At 39.5% G+C, this 22,126-nt stretch overlaps 1 pseudogene; it reads left to right on the top strand.

Moving 5' to 3' along the window:
• The first annotated feature begins 248 nt into the window (after window positions 1-248).
• Window positions 249-21,365, top strand: LOC120313671 (annotated as a pseudogene).
• The last annotated feature ends 761 nt before the right edge of the window (window positions 21,366-22,126 follow it).

The following is a 22,126-nucleotide window of genomic DNA, read 5'->3' as shown; positions in this document are numbered from 1 at the left end:
AAATAATTCACTGATGGCCCACAAAGCAAATTTCCACATGTTCTTATCTGAAATCTTTTGGTCACATCGATTAGCATCTGTTCTTGAAGAGAGATACAGATTGAATATTAAGGTTTGTGAAAGATTGCACCCTGCACCATTGTAATGAAGGGCTGGCTGAATAAGAACTGGCTTGACAGGTCAATTAAGCAACTCCTGGAAACATACTTGTGCTCTGCATATATATACTCTTTCTCTGACTTCCTTTCCTTTGCCTGAAACTGAAGTTTATCCTAAACATCTCATGAAACTTGAAAGTCTGACTTGGAATCTCCTCTGCTCAGCTGTCCTGTGGGTAAGACTTCAGCCACTAAACTCAGCACTTTCCTGTCTGCGATGCACGGACTGTAGTATTTGTATAAAGCTACTAATCCCAGATTTTCTAGCCAGTGTTTTACAGCTTTTCCTTTATATATAATCCTCCCAACTTTGCCAAAGTCATTAGAGAAAGGATCTACAATTAGACCACGTAATAATCAAGAAAAAAATAGGTGGGAAAAAGCAGATGGCAAATAAGGCTATTTTTCTCTACCTAACATAATTTCTAGAATTTCCCCACCCTGATTTGTGTAGATAAGTTAATATTTAAACTGAAAAATAACTCTGAATTTTAGATTTTCTACAGTGTATGCATATAATAATTATTGCACTAATAGTATTTGAAGTTTATTTTAATAGAGTTTAAGGTTCTACTTTTAAACATTTGTTCTGAAACTAGGTGCTTAGTTTCATGCCATTCTCCACCTCTACCCATCTTTCTATGTCCTGATAACTCTCTAAACATAGAAATTCGCTTCCCATATCTTTCTTAGGGAAATGTGCTCTTTTTACTATTTCCCCTATTTCCATATTCTAAAACATGTTGCTCCTTAGTTGTACACATAGACTTAATCCTCATCCCTACATATTTTCCTGAAACAAAAGGCCAGTTCTTCTCTGAGAGCACCTGTCCTCTAATGCCAGGGTGGCTAAATTTATTCAGGAGCCTTTGCTGAAGGACTCTTGAAAACCTTCTAAGTGTGGCCTTGTTTTCTTTTTAATAATTTCTCTTTCCATTCTTTATCCTGAGACATCTTATGGACACTATATTTTGCCATTTTTACACTCAGGAATAACAAGTGTTTTGGCTAAAGAAGGTCACCAAGAGACGCCAAGAACAATGAGTTCACTAGAAGAAATTGAAAATATCCAAACATTCTTTAGATACCAGCATTCATTTATAACTTTCAAGGTAAGGTGGGCTAATACCTCCAAATAAGAACTCTCAATTTTGAAAGTATAAAAGACCCTCCGTTTCTCAGCTTCTTAATGATTTGAAAACAATAGAATCACCAAGGTTTATGGTGTAATGAAAGAGACAGCTATTAAATTGCTGCAAGATTCTTTTCTGTGTCTTTTGAACAGCTTGCTTCAGTAGGTATTTTCCTTATTCAAATATGCTCTTTTTTGACAATTAGAAATTAAAATGGGCCCAATTAACCTTATAAACTTTTATTACACCATGATAGGTGTAATAAGGTAAATTCCTCATTAGTTTTTAATAATGCTTTTTGGCTTTTGAATTACAAAGATGATTATAGCTTCATGTTTGTTACAGAGTGTCCATGTCCTAAGGACTAACATTGATCTCCTTGAATAAAACTCCCAGGCAATTTACTAAATTATCTAGTGACAATATACTGCAGTTTTAACTCTAATCTTGCAACAAAATCTGTTGTGTCCTGAGCCTGCAAAAGCAGGCTCGGGATGTTGCAATGGTCCTGGGCTGTTGCAAGCTGCCCAGGACCAGACTGAGTGGCACCAGCCTGCGTGCATGCGCAAGCCGTGAAGCGTGCGATCTCTTTGTAATCTTTTTGCCCGGGGATTCTATTTAGAGTCGGAGAGGCCTGCGAGCCTCCGAATTGTGTTGGAATGAGCAGAAGAAGAATAAAGCAGTTGTTGGCTTCAGAATGTGTGCTCTTCTTTTGCCATTAACTTGAGGACTTAACACTGGCGATGAGGGTGGGATGATCGCAAGCTGAAAGAAGAAGGATTGTAAGACTTACCCAAGGAGTCCCTGAGAAGAGGAAGATGGCGTTAAATTCAGCACCGAGCCTGCCAGTACAGCGTCGCTGGAGGTAAGCTGGCTGATAGACCCCTTCCTCAAAGTAGAAGTAAGGATGGCGAAGATAGGGCGATTGTCCGAATTCGACGTTGCTCACCCAGAAAGATGGGAGTCTTATGTTGCTAGAGTAGAAAATTACTTTAGAGTGAATCAAGTTAGAGAAGATGGCTTGAAGGCTGCAACTTTGCTGTGTGTCTGTGGTCAAGATGCGTTTGAAATTGCGGAAAATTTGGCAGCTCCTGCTCCTCTAGAGTCTGTCACGTATACAGACTTAAAGAAGTTATTAAAGGAACATTTTCAGCCTAAGCTGTCTGTCATTGCGTGGAGACATACGTTTGAACAGAGGGATCAGAGTGCAGGTGAATCAGCCAAAGAATTCATTGCAGCCTTGAGAAGAACAGCCAAGCCCTGCGAGTTTAAAGAAAGTCCGAGAGACCGTTTTGTATGTGGTTTAAGGAACAGAGATTTGCAACAGAGGCTCTTTGCAAAGGAAGATATCTCATTCCAAGATGCCCTGAGAGAGGTCACAGCTGAGGAGGCAGCCGGCGGGGCGGTCAAGAACATGCGGCCCATCAAGAATAATCCAGAAGCAGTTTCCGTGCACCATGAGGGAGTCCAAGAAGGCTCGGAGGAGGATCCTGAAGATGAGGTGGATCATCTTTACCCGTTCAAGGAAGGGAAACAGAAGGAAAGCAAAGAAAAAAACTCCAGCTACGTCCAAATGCTTCGGCTGTGGAGGTCGCCATGAGAGAGCCAACTGCAGGTTCCGTTCTGCAATCTGCAGAGCGTGTGGCAGGCAAGGCTACATAGCATCCATCTGTCTGGGTTGACAGAAGGCACAACTTCGAGAAGAATTGCATCTGAAAGGTACCAGGGTCCCCAGCCAAAACAGGGTGGGTTTCTGTGCATCACGTAGAAGTATTTGCAGAACAGGCATACACAAACCACTTAAAAAGAAGCTGTCACTTAAGGTGAGGTTACAAGGAGTTCCCTTGGTTATGGAGCTGGACACTGGGTTTGCCCTTCCAATCATTTCCATTCACACTTTTAGGAAGATTGCAACAGCAGTGGGTTCCAGGCCAAACCTAGGCCATCCAACATAATTTTAACAGACTTTCAAAACTCCAAGGTGTGTGTAAAGGGGGAGGCCACCCTTACAGTACAGCACAAGGATTTTGAAGGTCCATTGGATGTATTGGTTGTTGGGGGTGAACGAACAAGCCTTATAGGGCTCGATTGGTTTGGGACCTTGGGAATCCAAGTTACAGGATTGCACAATTTGCAAACATTAAGCCTAGAAGAAGTCTGCAAAGAGTTTGCAGATGTATTTAGTCCACAATTGGGGTCTTAAAAGGACCTCCAGTTTCCTTGAAGCTTGACCCTACTATCACATCCATTAGGGTTAAAGAAAGGAGAGTACCTTTTGCACTTAAAGCAGTGGTTCTCAACCTTTTTATAGCCGCGACCCCAGTTGTAAGTCAAGGACTACCAGCCCGGGAGAACCGCGCATGTGTGGTGCCGCCCCCTGTGCCAGCTGAGGCATAGCCGACAAGGGGCGGCGGCAGGCAGGCCTGGGCGCTCCCGGGTGGCCACGGCAGGCAGGGCGACCACCGGCTGGACCACCAGCTGGCCCAGCCCAAGGCAGGTAAGGCACCAGCCGGGCCCCACGTGCACCAGCAACCCTCCCTGCACCCGCCACTGCCCCGCTAGGCTTACCTTGGCCGCCGCCTGTTCAGGGCGGTGGCAGGCAGGCCCAGGTGCTCCCAGGCAGCTGCGGCAGCAGTGGTGCAGGACGACCACCAGCTGGGCCACCAGCTGGCCCAGCCCAAGGCAGGTAAGGCACCTGCCGAGCCCCACGCACACCAGCAACCCTCCCTGCGCCCACCGGCCTCCCACCTCCCATCCCTGGCCCTCTTTTACTTACTTTTTAGTTGCTCAGCATGGAGGGAAGCTCTGCAGACTGTTCCCCTTGCAGCACCATTTGCAGACTGGGGCTTTTGGCGGGCTCAGCAGGGCAGAGACAGCCCTGACAATTCATATTGGCTTTTGAAAGCCAATAGAATTAGACTCTGTTCAAGAGAGTCTATTCTATTGGCTTTTGAAAGCCAAAAGAATAAGAGGGAGTAGCAGAGCTAAGGAAAAGGGGGAAAAAATGGCGGAAAAAAATGGTGGATCGCATTGTTTGGCGACCCCCGTGAAATGGTCGTTCAACCCCAAATGGGGTCACGACCCACAGGTTGAGAACCACTGACTTAAAGGGAAAATTGATGCTGAACTGGATAAGTTGATCCAGCAAGGTATCTTGGAACCTGTAGATTCAAGTCCATGAGAAACCCCCTTAGTTACGCCTCTCAAGGCTAATGGGGACATACGTATATGTGCAGACTACAAATGCACATTAAACAAGGCTTTGCAACAGCACGCATACCCTGTACCTGTAGTCAGCCATACTTTGGCTTCCCTCAAAGGGGGGGGGGCGTTTTTGCAAAGCTAGATCTGGCACAGGCATATCAACAGTTACCTGTTGATGAAGCTGCTGCTGAAGCACAAACTATTGTAACTCATAGAGATGCTTTCATAGTCAAGAGACTGCAATTTGGTGTAAATGTAGCTCCTGGAATATTCCAGAGTGTCATGGAGAACACACTCAGAGGCATTCCTGGGGTTTGCCCCTATTTTGATGATGTCCTTATTGCTGGAGAATCAACTCAGAATTTAGCTGAGAGATTGAGGGCTGTCTTGCTTCGTTTCAGAAGAACAGGCCTAAAACTTTAAAAAGATAAATGTAAGATAGGGGTCACTTCTACAGATTTTCTGGGATTCAGAATAGATGCTAGGGGTATTCACCCTGCTGAATCTAAGTTAAAAGCCATACAGCAGGCTCCCAGCCCTAAGTCTAAAGGGGAGTTGCAAGCATTCCTAGGTCTCTTGAATTTTTACAACGCTTTCCTACCTAACAAGGCTGATGTAGCAGAACCACTTCATAGGATTTTAGACAAGCAGGCAGTTTGGCAGTGGTCCCAAGTCCATTAAAAGAGCTTCAATGAGGTCAAGGCCTTGCTGACATCTAACGATGTGCTTGCACATTTCAATGAAAACCTGCCTGTCTGCATCGCTTGTGATGCATCCCCTTATGGGGTGGGCGCTGAACTTAGCCACTTGAGGGCTGATGGAACTCAGGTTCCTGTTGCATATTACTCCAGAACTCTATCCTCTGCTGAGTGTAATTACGCTCAAATAGACAGGGAAGCATTGGCCATAGTAGCAGGAATTTAAAAATTCCATGATTTTTTTATATGGCCAACATTTCATGGTCTACACTGACCATAAACCTCTGCTGGGGTTGTTTACTACTGACAAACAAACCCCCCAGATTATCTCTCCCAGAATGCTGAGGTGGTCTATTTTTTTGTCAGCCTATGATTATACACTGATTCACAAACCTGGTAAGGAAATGGGCCATGCTGATGGTCTAAGTAGGTTACCTCTGAAGCTGGTAGAAGCAGACCCTGCTCCTGCCATCAATATTCTCTCCATTCAGGTGTTGCCTGAATCTCCCCTAGATGCCAGGAATGTGGCTGCAGAATCGGCCACAGATCTAACACTTGCACGTGTGCTTTCATGGGTTCTATCTGGATGGCCTGAGAGAAGTCCAGGTACTGAATTCCAAAGCTTCTGGCTCAAGAAGCATGAGTTATCCACTTTTCAGGGTTGTCTGTTGTGGGGCAGCAGAGTAGTTATTCCTACCTCATTGAGATCTAGGATCTTGGTCTCTTTACATGAGGGCCATCCTGGCATTGTCAGGATGAAAGCGCTTGCATGCAGCCATTTATGGTGGCCAGGGTTAGACAAGGATATAGAGGCCCAGGTGCACGGATGCCATTTGTGCCAGCGTTCACGGCCAGAAATGCCTCAGGCCCCTGTGCATAGGTGGGAGGAAACACAATCACCTTAGTCTAAAGTGCATGTAGATTATGCTGGGCCCTTTCAGAGGCAATTCTTCTTGGTCCTTGTTGATAGCCATTCAAAGTGGCTAGAGGTTGTTCCTGTTTCCTCCACTAATACTGCCAAGACCATTCAAGTATTAAGAGTAATTTTTGCTGCACACGGCCTTCCAAATGTTCTGGTTTCAGATAACGGTCCTCAATTCACTTCTTCTGAGTTCCAGGCTTTTTTGCAGGCTAACATGCGACTTCGGCGCCCTTCCACCCTTCCACCAACAGTATGGCTGAACAGATGGTTTGCATCACCAAGGATGCTCTCAAGAAACTGACTTACGGTGACTGGCACCACAGGTTGGCAGATTTTCTTCTTGCATACTGCACCACACCGTCTACTACCACTGGGAAGAGCCCGGCACAACTTCGCTGAGGGTGCAGACTGATCACCAAACTTGACAGGCTGCATCTGGACAGGGTGGCTCCTCGGGTTTTGCACCCAAGGGCACCAAGGTGGTTGCAAGTGGATGCCCCGGTATGGACCCGGAACTATGGGCCCGGTCACTTGTGGGTTCCAGCTGTGGTCTGCAAGGTCACTGGTCCCTTGTCTTATGAGGTTTCTCTGGACGACGGCCGCATCCTTCGGCGGCATATCGATCAGCTGCGTACGAGACTGGACTCTCCCTCTTCAACTCTTGGGTTTTCTCCGGGGGGGAGGGGGACCATTGTGTGCAAAGGGAAAGGTACTGTCAACAATCAGGGGCAAATGGAAAGGCAGAGGAAAGCCCCTCCCAAGGGTCCGCAAGTGTACCTAACAGGAATTCAGGGGAGCAAGGAATAACACATACACCAGTACTTACTCCAGCCAGGGAGTCACCCATGGGGCACTCTCACTATCCACAACCCCAATACAGTACTCCAGTCAGGGAGAATAACCAGGAGCATCCAAACAACCCAAATCATACCAGAGAACTGGCATCCAAACAAACAAGATGGCCAAGTGCTGCAATTGCTTCCAAAAGGAAGTCAGTATACAAGGGGGTAGTCAAAGAGGCAAATCCTGATTCTGGTATCTCCAGCATGGAATAGGGGGCAATAGAATACTGGGGCATGGCAGAGACCCCAGACAACCCAGCTAATGGGCTTGGGAGTGAAGGAATCCGTTCCCATGATAGGTCCATTGTGGACCTGGAGAATGCCACAGAATCACAAAATACTAGGTGGGACGTAGAGGGTCCTGATAGCCTACACTCAGGCAGATCACCCAGGTACAGTTTGGAGCAAAGTCCTGGTCTGTCAAGCCCGGTGGGCAAGCAAGCAGACCAGGCAACAGAACCCAGGTCATGGGGACCACCAAGGCAACAAAGAGGGGAAAACTCTGCTGCAACAAATACACAGGAAGGTCAAGGGTGTTCTCAAAATCTGAGGAGGTCACAGAGGGTTAGAAGACCTCCCAAACACCTTGAAGAATATGTGAAGTTGCTGTCAAGCCAAGGGAAATGAGGAAGGTGCCTACTGCTTGGGGGAACTGGAATTGTGGGTATTGGACACTCAATTCCAAAATGATAGTACGGCACCATGTTATAGAGTGGCTATTTAGTAGCTGCAACAGTATGTGCAGTTCCATAAGGGATAGCACACCATGTCCCTTTATGAGGTTGCACATACCTATCTATATAGGTTTATTAAGTTTCATCCGGGGGGGAGGGGTGTTATGTCCTGAGCTTGCAAAAGCAGGCTTGGAACGTTGCAATGGTCCCAGGCTGTTGCAAACTGTCTGGGACCAGACTAAGCGGCGCCAGCCTGCACGCATGCGCAAGGCGTGAAGCGCACCATCTCTTTGTAACCTTTTTGCCTGGGGATTCTATTTAAAGTCAGAGAGGCCTGCGAGCCTCCGAGTTGTGTTGGAATGAGCAGAAGAAGAATAAAGCAGTTGTTGGCTTCAGAATGTGTGCTCTTCTTTCGCCATTAACTTGAGGACTTAACAAAATCTATATCAATGGTAATATTGCACCTAAGTCTTGAGATTTCCTTTTATTTGATAAATTATGATTGATTTTTTTAAGGAAACTCTGAATAATAAATGTGGGGTTTCAGAAATGTTTACTATAATAGATAGGTTCAACATTTCTTCTTGTATTGATTTAATTAATAATTTTTCATAAAGCATTAAACATTCTTTTTAACTCAGCAAATTATTATGGCAGTAAGAAAGGCAGAATCATTATTTTTTTAACTGCCGTAAAACTTTGCTTCCTCAGTGGAATGTATCATATGAAAGATTTGTTTTTTATCTCAGCCAGGCTGGAACACATATTCTTTTCTGCAGTTTATTCCCCTCTTGGATGTCTTCAATAATAGCACAGAGTATATAGGTTAAATTATAAAATTCCAATTTGGGGGATTCCTGGACACGTGATAGAGGGAGTAATTAGAGGAGTGAATTTGGATAGGATTTCTTATAAGGAATTACTTGATTTGGTAGGGAAGTATTGGCAATTAAAATCTTTAGCTGAGTTGAAGCAAGAAAATATTGTACACTCTTAGTTTCAATATAATCAATTGTTAGTTAGGTGGAGTTTAGATCAAAAGGTTGGCATTACTTTAGAGGATGCGAATTTGATAAAACAGATTAAAGATCAAACTCTAGCTCATATAAAGAGAATTTATAATGTCTTAATAGAATTGGATTCTGAAACGGAATTAGTTAAAGATTGTATGGTAAAATGGGCACAAAATATTCAAGAGCCGATTCTATTAGATACATGAGAGACAATTTGGGTTAGAAACGTAAAATTTACTCAAGCTCAAAATTTGAGAGAAAATTTTTATAAAATGTTTTATAGGTGGCATTTGGATCCCCAAAAGTTGTCTTGTATGTATCCTAACTTGCAGCCTAAATGTTGGAGATGTGGTAGTTTGGATGCAACTTATTTTCATATTTGGTGGACTTGTAGAAATGTAAAAGCTTTTTGGATTAAAATTTGGTGGATCATTCAGAATATTTTTAAAAGAAAGATAAAGTTTACTCCTCAATTATTTTTGTTGGGTATTATTGTAGATTTTGATGTTAAGGAAATTAATTTGATATTGAATTTAATAACAGCAGCAAGGCTGTTGGTAGGGCAATATTAGAAGAAGGATTGTTTGCCTACTATAGAAGAATGGATGCTTAAAGTGTCAAATTTAGCAGAAATGTCTAAGATTTCTGCTTATTTGAAGGATTATTCACAAGAAAGATACATTTCGGTTTGGAGAAGATGGATAGATTATATTCAGAATAAATATGGGACTAAAAAGTTCCATTTATTTTATGAATAAATTATTGAATATTATTATTGTTGTTATTATTAATAGTTTAGGGTAGTGGAATTTTTATTATATTGTATTGTTTATAAATTGGGATTTTAATTTGTTTATATGATTAAGTTTTTTTGCAAATTGTTTATTCTGTATTAAAAGGGAGTTAAAGCGCATTATATTTGTTTATTTACATGGTTGGTTAATGTTAGATAGATTATGATTATTATATTTTGGGGTATATTTTGTAATTTTTGTAAAAATTTTAATAAAAAAAAATAGCACAGAGTACATAAAAAAAATAATAGCACAGAGTACATATAAAAAACATGGAGTTTGAATCATAGTGGTATGATGAGATATCTGTCTTTCTGTTCCCGTTTCTTCTCCACCAAGGATGCTGTTCTTTCTGACTACCTTCCTTTATGGTGGTTGAACACATCATCAGTCATGGTCCTAGAGGCCATCAAGATTTGCCTAAATAAGTCCATAAATAAGTTGAGCAAAGTCCAGAATCGTATAAGAAACGAATATTAGTTTTTTATGGGTGTTAGTACACCCACATTCAGCACAGAGGGGATGTCACTCCACAAACGAATGGTTGTCTACATAATGCCTTTTCTTGTTCTTGGGGCTAGTTAACATATATAAGCCTGCTTGATTCTTTCTTCAGTAAACAAATAGATGTTGGGGTTGTTTGGGAGGGAACTGAGAGAAATGCCACAGCTTTTGTTCCTGCTCTCTGCTTCTTCCTAGGTCACTTCAACTGCCTCTGAGCTGGGTGTCTTCGATCTGCTGAGGGAGTCGAGGGAACCACTGTCTTCCACAACTGTTGCTGAACGCTTGAGCACCAGCCCCATCGGGATGCAGAGGCTGCTGGAGGCCTGTGTGGGGTTAAAGCTTCTAACACTGGAGTGGAAGGATGGAAAAGGTAATCCTATGAAAAGCAGAAAGCAACTGGAATGGCCAACAATTGTTCCATTACTGTGGGCAATATGTGGCTGCACCTGTTGAGCTTGACAAATCCAAGAGTAGGTAGAAGGGGGACTTCCAAAAAACATAGGCCAGAAAGCTGCTATAGTATGTAGTAACTGGGTTTGTGTGTATGTTTGTTAGCATCATACAATAAGCTAATAATAATTTAGTCAACAACATAAATACATGTTTGTCAAGAAAAACATTATAATTTACAAATACACTCACTATACTCCACTGGCCAATAGGTGTTTTTTTTAAAAAAAATGTTGATTTAACAATGCAACAGACCTATAGAAAATCCTATTATATGGAGCCTTTTTTTTGTTTTAGGGATCAGTTTTATTCCCCTAAAAATCAAGATTATTTGCATCTGTGATGATGATGATGATGATGATGATGATGATGCCTAGACAGATCACTGTAGGTTTTGTGGCAAGGTTTTTTAGAGGAGAGCAGAGAGAACATGACTAGCCCAAGGTCACCCAGCTGGTTTCGTGCTTAACATGGAACAGGAACTTATACACGTAGTCCTTGACTTACAACATTTAATGATGACTGTTGCTGCATCCCAATGGTCACATGATAAAAATTCAGAGGCTTGGCAGCTGACTCGTATTTGTGATGGTTGCAGTGTCCTGGGTTCATGTGATCACCTTTTGGGACCTTCTGACAAGCAAAATCAATAGGGAAGCCAGATTCACTCAACAACCATGTTACTAAATTAACAACTGCAGCAATTCACTTAATAACTATGGAAAGAAAGGTTGTAAAATGAGGCCAAATTCATTTAACAAATATCTCACTTAGCAACAGAAATGTTGGGCTCCGTTGTGGTAATAAATTGAGGACGAACTGTAATCTAACTGTCCAAATTTTTAGTCTGATGTCTTAACCATTACACCAAATTTACTCTCATATTATTGTGAAATGCTTGACATAAATACAGCATAATTTGTTTTTAAAGTCATTTAAGACAATCATGCAAGTATGCCTGAAAGACAGTTACCATTAATTTTTGTTTCTTTTTAGATCTTTATGGAAACACAGACTTTGCCAATCTCTACCTGGTCAAATCAAGTCCAAAGTCTCAGTATTATTCCATGAAGTTCTATTCTGAAGTTATGTATTCATCAATGCAATATTTGCCTGATGCCGTGAGGTAAACAAATCTAGCAGGAGACTAGTAAACTAGAATAAATAAAGAACATGAAAAGGCATCTTAATACCAGAATTATTAGACTTTTGTCCACAAGAAATGAAGGAATTTTCATATTTTGGATGTTGAATATGACATTGTCACAGTTATTTCCTTATTTTGTGGAGAAAAGCAAAGTTTTACATTTAGGCAGGAAAAATCAAAGATATAAATACAGATTAGGTGAGACCTGGCTTAAAAACAGTAACTGTGAGAGGGACCTTGGAGTCCTAGTGGATGATCACTTGACTATGAGTCAGCAGTGTGCAGCAGCAGCCAAAAAAGCTAATACAATCCTGGGTTGTATAAACAGAGGCATAGAATCAAGATCACGCGAAGTATTAGTACCGCTTTACAAAACCCTAGTAAGACCACACCTGGAATATTGCAGCCAGTTTTGATCACCATATCACAAAAAAGATGTTGAGAGTCTGGAAAGAGCAACTAAGATGATCAAAGGCCTGGAGACTAAAACATATGAAGAACGGCTGCAGGACTTGGGTTTGGCTAGTCTGAAGAAAAGAAGAAATGGGGGAGACATGATAGCAGTATTCCAGTATTTGAAGGGCTGCCACAAAGAAGAAGGGGTCACATTATTCACCAAAGCACCAGAGGACAGGACAAGAAACAATGGTTGGAAACTGATCAAAGAGAGAAGCAACCTGGAATTAAGGAGAAACTTCCTGACAGTGAGGACAATCAAACATTGGAACAGCTTGCTTCCAGAAATCATGGGCACTCCATCACTGGAGATTTTTAAGAGGAGGCTAGAGAGTCACTTGTCTGAGATGGTATAGGTTCTTCTGCTTGAGCAGGGGGCTGGACTAGAAGACCTCCAAGGTCCCTTCCAGCTCTATTCTATATATCATCATTGAATTTCCCTGTTCAGATCAAAGGATTGTGGTTCTTATTTTGCTTCTTTTAGAAAAGTCCAGCAGTAGGACCATTTTCTGCCCTTTGGGTTGTTTGAGAGTTTCTTTTCTCCCATTTCAAAACATGGGATTCACACTATTGTCATAAGATCCTACATAGGCAGATCTAAATCTTTAATCAACTCTCAATTAATTGGTGTTAATTGTTCAGCATTGGCAGAATCAGATTGATCATGAATGATCTTATAAAACTATAATGAGCTGTATCTGACTACTCCTTGGGTGGGAGACTCCCACAACTCTCAGATTTATAGAGAACAGTTACCCAAACAATGAGGGGGGGGAACGTCAGAAGAGAATTGTTGCTCCATACTTATTTTTTTCATAACAATTGCCAAGAAAACTATATGAACATCTTCATATCACGGGCCCAACTCAACTTAAGGAGTTATTACCCTAATTGGGACACTTAAAGACAGTATCATTTTTAATAAGAGAATCACTGATTAATCCTTATTAAATTGGAATTCACTAAATCATATATGCCAAAATGAAAATACAACAGGAGTAAATTATAGACAGCCATTATGATGCTCCTCAGAATTTCCCTTCTATTTTCATTGGTTCCATCATTAAAAAGCTTTATACAAGACAAACTGGAACAGAAACACAAACCCTAATAATAAAAGCAAGTAGAGCAAACATTTAGAATTATGCCATGGAGTCATTTTACTAAGATGAAAAACTGAGATTAACAGGTAACTTTTTGTAAATAGGAAGAATTAATGGCTTGAACAATGTTTTAAGATTTTTGTTCTGGGATTTAACAAAAGTCAGATAATTTTTCAAAGTAAGATAAACAATGAAAATACTAGTGTATTTTAATAATCTATTTTTATTTTTTTAAATGATATTTATCCAGATTGTTTTTAATTGATATTTCTCCAGATGGTTTATTGTTTACATATTTATTCTGTATACCATAATAAAAAATAAAATTGTAATTTACATGAAAACAGTAATTATTAGATGATTCTGCAATCAAAAAATACATTCAAATGTTCCGTACAAAAGTAATTTAGATCATAAGAGACATATTTAAGTTAAAGTAAAATGAAAAGCAGCAGTTGCAAAGAGAAAAATTCAAAATAAAAAGTACAGAAATCAGGAGAAATATAAAACATTTTTGGGTGTCACACAGTTCTTAAAATATGCAAATGTCAATATGTTCCCTGTTACAGGTAGTCCTCAAGTTTTGGCAGCAATAAGATTGAAATTCCTATCACAAAGTGATGCAATCATAAAGCGTGCTGTCACATGACCATGTTGCCATCATTATATGAGGACTGCATCTCAGTTGCCGTCATTATATGAGGACTGCATAGATCATTAAACAAGGACCTCATGTGATCGTGACTTCCAGCTTCCTGCCAGCTTTCCCATTGATTTTGCTTGTAGAAAGCTGACAGGAAACATCGGAAATCATGACCACTGCATAGATGCTGCAATGGCTGGAACTCCAAGGAGCAGTCATAACTGCCATTCATTTAATACAAACTTTGAATGTTCGCTAAACAAATGGTCGTAACCTGAGGACTACCTATATATCACTCCACTCTTCATCAGGTAGACCTTACCTATCTTGTTTGCTAACTAATAGAATGATGATCCCTGTTTACAACATTGAAACTCTACAATGAAAGGAACCATTTGACTTTTGCCACCAAATGACAAGAGAGGACTTATTGGAAAAGATCTGAAGTTGGGAAAGATTGAAGGGGAAAAGGAGAAGGAGAGGGCAAAGGATGAGAGGGTTAGGCAGTGTTATCAATAAATGATCATGAGTTTGGGCAAAGTCTGGGAGACAATGGAGGACATGAGATTGGTGTGCTATGGTCCATTGGTTTGAGAAAAGTAGGACAAAATCTAGTGACTGAACAACTATTTATCCAATGTAAATCTTAAGATAAAAACATTGCTTTTGTTGTTATTGTTTTTACACTATTATTTGTAGTGTTTTTTCCCCTACAAATCCATCAACAGTGAATTCAAAAGCCTGTTGAATTGCCCCCAAGTCTTTCTTTAAACTAAAAATATTAAAAGAACTTTTTCCAAAAAAGAAAAACACAAAAGATTCGTAACTTTAAAAGGCAGATGTGTAATAGTAGGTTGGGTTTATTGCCTTCATCTGGGGAGTTTCTTCAAGTAAGCAACCTAATTTACCAGCCTGGTGTTCTTTATAGCTTATTTCTTGGTAGAGATGCATTAGATCGTACTGCACTGTACTTGAGAGAGTGAAAGAAAACTGGCTTAATGAAATGTTTAGAATAAATTCTGAACTATCAAAATACAGTAAGACATTCCGGATCTACTTCTATGCAGAAGAAAATGCCAAGATGATTGTCTTGTTCCTTTCTAACTTTTTAAAAATTCTTTTAGGAAAGGAAAAAGTCAGATTCCATCAATATATGGCTCTTCCTCAAACAAGGCGTTTGAGGTCATTTACAGGTAACATTATAATTTTAAAGAATGGTCATTAAATAGAGTAATTGTTTTGTGGGCAACTGATCAATATGATTATCCTTCACAGTGTCATTATTTTCTCTATCATATGTTCTTGACCCATCATGTTCACCATATTCAACCTCTCTTTTATGGCACTAGAATATAGCTATGGCAGATCTAACTGACCAGGCATTTCTGTTTATATACAAAGCACAGGTGTGCAGTTAGAGCACCTTGGCGAATGTGCTTTGTTTCAAGAATATTGTAACATTTTCCACTGAAATGGTAGGGCAGTTTCATGTATCACATGCAGATTTTTCCAGATCCTGATCAGCATTATTTAAGTAATGCTGTAAAAAGAATTCCTTTCATGCAAACATAAATAGATATGTAAAACAATAACAACAATAGTATTCTGGAACCTGAACTAAGATGCCTTGTAGTTCTGGTCCAGATAGCATAAACTCAACGAAAATGGTTTTAAACAAATATTTATTGTCCAGGAATTCTAAGCAGAGACTTACTATGCTGTAGATGTGTCTTTGCATATCTGTCCATTTTTCGTAGGTAAAAAAGCAGTTATTCCCCATATCAACTGAGTGTAGTTACAGATGCCATCCATGCGTGCACATGCTTGGTTTTACAAAGGGATTATTACAACCCTTACATTTAGCCCGGATATCCTGTGATAAACTTTTTAACTCCTCCGACTTTCTAGATAAGCTATAGGATTAACTAACAACTGAACTACATTACCCAGAAGCCATCTCTTAAGGAAACAGCATGTAAGCCTTTAAATGCTACATATTCTTACATACAGTTCTCTCAATGATACAATGTTAACCCTGAATTTAGCATTCTAAATACTCTAACACAGTTCTAGCTGACTACAATCCGGTCCAGCACAAATAGCATTTTATAAAGTTATATTGAGTGATGTTTGTTTTAATTCTAGGTCAAAGGAAGAGTTAAAAACCTTCTCCAATTACATGAATGAGCTTTGGTCTGTGCTAGGAAGAGAAGTGCTTTCTGCCTTTGACCTGTCCCAGTTCCCACTCATTTGCGATCTGGGTGGTAAGTACCGCCAGTCCTTTCCCCTCTTCTTCACATGTTGGGCCAATGGGCTGGATGGTTTCTTAGCTTCTCTCACAAATCTTCTCAAATGTATGTGGAAAAGGAGAAATCCTTAGGAGATCAAAAACCACTTTGAGATGTCTATAGCAGACTTTGAGAAATAGTCCTGTTTTAAAGATGGTTAACTGTCACTCTGGCCTGATACAATATTACAGTCAGTGGAGAATTTGGCAGAGGTTGTTTGGAAAGGGAGACATTTCTGAAACGAAAACAGTGTACTCTTCCTCCCCTTTTCCAGTGCTGACCATAGATGGGAAAAAACTGAAATCAGAGAATAGCAGGCTGATCAATAAAGGACCCTTAAACTGGATTTGCCCGGAAACATTTTGGAGATGTAAGAGACCATGACTGAAGTTGATGTGGGATTTGGTGCCTTTTGAGATGATGTTCAGTTTTTGTGTCTTCAAACTGCATCAAAAGACATTATTTTTGATCATTGTGAATATTCAGTGCATCCATCCTAAGGAATTCTCATAGCACGGAAGGACCATATGAAAGTTGAGAATCAATTGACTCAATCTCTGTTCTTTTTCCCTATTAGCATTTGTTTTCGATGATATGAAGCACAGCAAATTTGGAAGAAGTTGTCTCATTTTTGATATTATTAGATTCCAATTAATCTCAGAAAAATAACAGGCAGGGTAACTTCAGGGAAAAAAGCTGGACATATGCAAAGTTTTGTTTTGCAGTTACTTAATTACATTTTGTTCTTTCTTTAAGGAAGCACTGGTGGCTAAGGAACTGATTTCACTCTACCCAAAATGTACTGTGACCATTTTTGATCTCCCTGAAATAGTAGAAGCATCCAAGAACCATTGTTTTTCTTCAGAAGAGACCCGGATCACTTTCCATGCAGGTAAAGGATGTGATGCAATCTTCCTTGTGGGTTAAACTCATGTCTTGCTAAGCACAAGAAACTTTCACATACAGACTGGATTCTGTGATTTTTGAAAAAGAGAAAACAGATTATTCTGTCAGAATAATCTGGAAGATATGTAATAAATGAGATTTTACTTATTTTTTGTAGGTGATTTTTTTAAAGATCCCATTCCTGAAGCAGACCTGTACATTTTGGCCAGGACTCTGCATAACTGGTCAGATGAGAGTTGTTTGCAGCTGTTACGCAAAGTATACCAAGCCTGCAAACCTGGTAGGTATTCTTTAATCAGGAAAAGTTAAATTTGCTAGGGAACTGGCAAAGTTCATACTTGGCTCAAGTTTGGACTGCCCTAAGTCTAGGATCATTTCAAATTTACCATCCAGTTTTCCTGAGCCTTCAACTGGCATCTTAAAATAATTAATTCAGCTGCAGTGCTGAAAAAATTGTGGTTCCAGAGTGATTCTTGCAGCTATCTCTTCTGTATAACCCAAAGGGCATGTGTTGTGCAGATCAGATTCATTCAAGCACCTGCTACATACCATCCCAGACTTAGCACCTGCTAAGAAAGACAAAAAAGTATGGGTACTGGACCTTGCAGAACCTGGAGATAGCAAAACAGAACAGAAAGACTTGGAGAAAATCACAAAATACAAAGACCAGCAATTAGAAGTAGAATGAATGTAGCAAATGAAAGCAAAGATAATAACAACAATAATAGGCTAGCTTCTGACAAGCAAACTCAATGGAGAAGAAGCCAGATTTGTTCAATGACAGCATGATTCATTTAACAACTGTAGCCAATATCTTAACAGCTGTGGCAATAAATAAGCTAAAACTCACTTAAAAAATGACTTGCTTAGCAATGGAAATTTTGGGTTCAGTTGTGGTTGTAATTCAAGCATTACCTGCAAAGAATAAAAAAGAGAAATGGCAAAACATAGTATTACACAGCCAGTACACTAAAATATAAACTATCCGGAAAAGCAGATAATGGGACCTGGCAATGGCTAAGAGCAGGAAAATTGAATAAAGAGACAAAGGGGCTAATTCTGGCTGCACAAGACCAAGCTTTAAGAACAAATGCATTCAAAGCCAGAATTGAGAAGATAGCAACAGACAGCAAATGCCAACTCTGAGAAAAAGCTGAAGAAACAGTGGACCACCTAGTTAGTTGCTGCAAGACTATCACACAGACTGACTACAAATAACAAATAACAGCATGACCAAGTAGCAACAATGGTGCATTGGAATATGTGCAATACCATTTTCTACAAGCAAGAACTGACCACAAAATAGACAAAAATAATGGAAAATGCAGAAGCTAAAGTGCTCTGGGACTTTAGAATTCCAATAGACAAGCACCTGCTACATACCATCCCAGACTTAGCACCTGCTGATAAGAAAGACAAAAAAGTATGGATACTGGACCTTGCAGAACCTGGAGATAGCAAAACAGAACAGAAAGGCTTGGAGAAAATCACAAAATACAAAGACCAGCAATTAGAAGTAGAATGAATGTGGCAAATGAAAGCAAAAATAATAACAATAATAATAGGCACCTTGAGTACAATCCTAAAACCACTGAAGCACCACATGAACACCATTGGCATTGACAAAATCACCAAATTGCAGAAGGCAATTTTACTTGTAATTTATATCCTGCAATGATACTTTTAATGCCATCAAACAACATCTGCCTATCCCAGGTCCTTGCTGGATAATAGGTGCATAAAAACTCTTAATCCAGTCTAACATCTACTGACTGTGTAGCCAACCACCATAAAAATAATTGGATATCATTAGGGATGTACAAGTTAAAAATATCATTTCTAGAGTATACATCCAAAGAGTGAGAAAGTTGCTAATGACAATATTGAAAGGGGGAAACACCATCAAAATTGACCCATACACTGATCATAAATATAAAGTACATAAATATTTTCGAAGACACTATATTAGGCAAGCTCTTATTGATGTATGGACAAAAATTTGGCAACCAAATTATACCCAAGTACCTAGTTGGATCTCACCGTTAGAAATATATTTACACCCAAAATTTACCCAATTAGACAAGACCATAACATATAAAAATATCTTAGATGAAAGAGGGGAATTGAAATCCAGGAAAAGCCTCCAGGATGAAGGGATAGAATTAGAATGGTGGGCATACCTGCAACTGCAGGCGAGATATTGGAAAGATAAAAAAGAGTTAGGCATTAAATTAGAACCAATAGAATTGGATAAAATAATATTAGGGTCGGAGGATAAAATGATTAAAAAATTATACCACTATTTGTTAGATCAGGCAATGTATGAGGAACAAGTAAAAGTGACTATGTTGAATTGGAGCAAGGACTTTGGTCTTAATTTTGATCTGCACATCTGGCAAGAACTATGGGCAAGAAACAAGAAGCTTACTTTGGCCACCTCTTACAAAGAGAACCTCTACAAAATGTTTTATAGATGGCATCTCCCACCCACAAGATTGGCTAAAATGTGTACCAATGTCTCCCCTAAATGTTGGAAATGTAATTTGACAAGTGGAACATACTATCATATGTGGTGGGAATGCATGCGAGCTCGTGATTTTTGGAACAGGATTAAAGTATGGTTGGAAGAAATACTAGAGCAAGTGGTAGAACCAAAACCAGAACTCTTTCTATTAGGTTTAACTATGCAAAAGCATGACAAAGGTGTATTTTATTTAATGCTACACATTTTAACAGCTTCCAGACTGGTTTTTGCTCAAAATTGGAGGAATAAGGGAACTCCAACGGAAGAAGAGATCCTGCATAAAATTTTATCATATGCTGAGGTAGACAGGCTTACAATGATTATGAAAGGTAAGACAGAACACGAATACTTCAAAATCTGGGACAAATTTTACCGTTGGTATGAATTAAGGAGAACTGCTTGGACTTCAAGTTAATGGTAGAATTAAAAGATATATATAACTGTACATATAATTGTATATATAATTGTATTTGATAGAAGGATGAGGCTTATATAGAGGTTAAGAACGATGTATTAAGCTTTTGTACCATGAGAAACAAACTGATAGAAAAATTCATTCTGGAATGTCATGTTTGTCCATTTTTGTTTTAATTGTATTATGAATAAAAATATTTTAAAAAAATTGACCCATATACTGCTGGAATTTTAACTGGACATAAGCTGAACTGGACTATTTGGACTGAAAAACAATAAAACTGATGACTATTTACTATGTCTTACAACCCCATAATAATATTGATAGATTATACCATATATGCCGGCGTATTAGGCGACCTGGCGTATAAGACAACCCCCATCTTTGTCGCTGAGCCGCATTCCTAGAACGTCGTCTTATACGCCGGAAACTACCAGTATTTCTGGCGTATAAAACGACTCGGAGTATAAGACAACCCCTGTCTTTGGCGCCGGGTTTAGCGCTTCCGGAAGTCGTCTTATACGCTGGCATATACGGTACTTCAAGTCAAACAAACTGTCAAAGAAGTAGAGTATGCATTGGCTGATTATATATAAACTAACCAATAACAAAACATGAATTTTGATATATTATATTTTGATATAATATATGGGAGAGCGATGGCTCAGTTGTTAAAGACGCTGATCTTGTTACCTGGAAAGTTGACAGCCAGAGTTTGAGATCTGAGTGCCACACGATGGGGTGAGCTCCTGCTACTTGCCCCAGCTCCTGCCCACCCAGCAGTTCAAAAGCATTCAAATGCAAGTAGATAAATAGGTACCATTTCAGTGGGAATATAACAGCATTCTATGCAGCTCAGTGTATAGTCATGCTGGCCACATGACCACAGAAGTATTTTCGGACAATGCTGGCTCTCTTGGCTAAGAAACAGAAATGATCACCATCCCCTAGAGTCGGTCACAACTTGACAGAGGAAACCTTTACTGTTATAATATAATATAATGAAACACAAACAAAATTTTGGCAAGGAAAATCTTTAATGGTCAATTTCTATACAAGATTGAGGGGAAAGCCTTGGAGAATAATTAAAATATCTTCAAATTGACAAAATTTCCAAGAACAACAACAAATTAGTTTGTATTGACCATTGGCAGGAATAAATATAACATGTTTGAAAGAAGGATTCATAACACAAAATTGGGGCATTTTCAAAATATTATGTAATATTCATTGGGCTGTGAAATAAATAGCAATATTTTCTCACCTCTAAATCTTTGAAATATATTTTGAAACAGGTGGCGGTGTCTTAATAGTGATGAAGACAGGAGAGGGCCTTTCGCAGCCCACATCTACGCCTTGTTAATGTTGCTCTACGCTGAAGGGAAAGAACAGTCAGCAACTGAGTTGAATGTGCTCCTCCGCAAAGCTGGTTTCCAAGAAGTTGAGTTAAAGAAAGGAAGCCTCTTTCATATTATTTTTGGAAGAAAATAATGTTGTCCATGATTTCTTCCTGTTGAATATTTAAGAGGAAATTGCAGTAATCGAAGCCCTGATTTGTTAATTACAAATTACACTATTTCTTTCCCAGATTACATCAATTACATAGCTGATCCTTTTTTTTCACAAAATGTTTCACCATAACTAGAGTTCCCCGATCATGGCTACAAAAATCTTGAGAAACAATTTTGAGCAATAAAGAGACAGAGGAAACTCTTATCTTATGACAAAAAATAATCTCCATATATGTCTTCAGTTCTTTCCATCTTTAGGGTCAAAGACAATCTTCTTACACACATTAAACAAATGACAGAGACAGGAGAGAATCTAAAAGGTCTGGATTAGGACTTAACCCACATATATTGCTTTGCTAATTCAGTATTGTTAGCTTCTCTAAAAAGGAATTAAAAACTAGAAATTCTGCAACACACAGGATACAATTCATGATAAGAATGAAGAAACCAATATAATCTGCATCATCCCTAATTCCTGCTTTGTGAATACAATATATTCTGGAACGTATAGCCTAATGTAACCCTAACTAGAGAGCAGGTATTAGTATGTGAGAATATCTGGCAGTTATTGGGTTAAATGCTAGGTATGTTGATGGGTCAGTGGGAGGAGTCTCAAAAGGTCATTGGGAGATTTCCTGGACACAAGCCAGGGTGGAATCAAAGTCACACAATGAGCTTGAGTCATTATAAAGATGGTATGAAAGAGAGCATCATACTTTTACCTAAAGAAATGGTCTGAAG

This window comes from Crotalus tigris, unplaced genomic scaffold, assembly GCF_016545835.1.
Source record: "Crotalus tigris isolate CLP2741 ecotype Arizona unplaced genomic scaffold, ASM1654583v1 scf7180000018759.1681925, whole genome shotgun sequence".
In the NCBI taxonomy this organism is placed as follows: Eukaryota; Metazoa; Chordata; class Lepidosauria; order Squamata; family Viperidae; genus Crotalus; species Crotalus tigris.
Note: the sequence above shows the minus strand (reverse complement) of the source record. Positions and strands in the feature narration are given on the sequence as shown.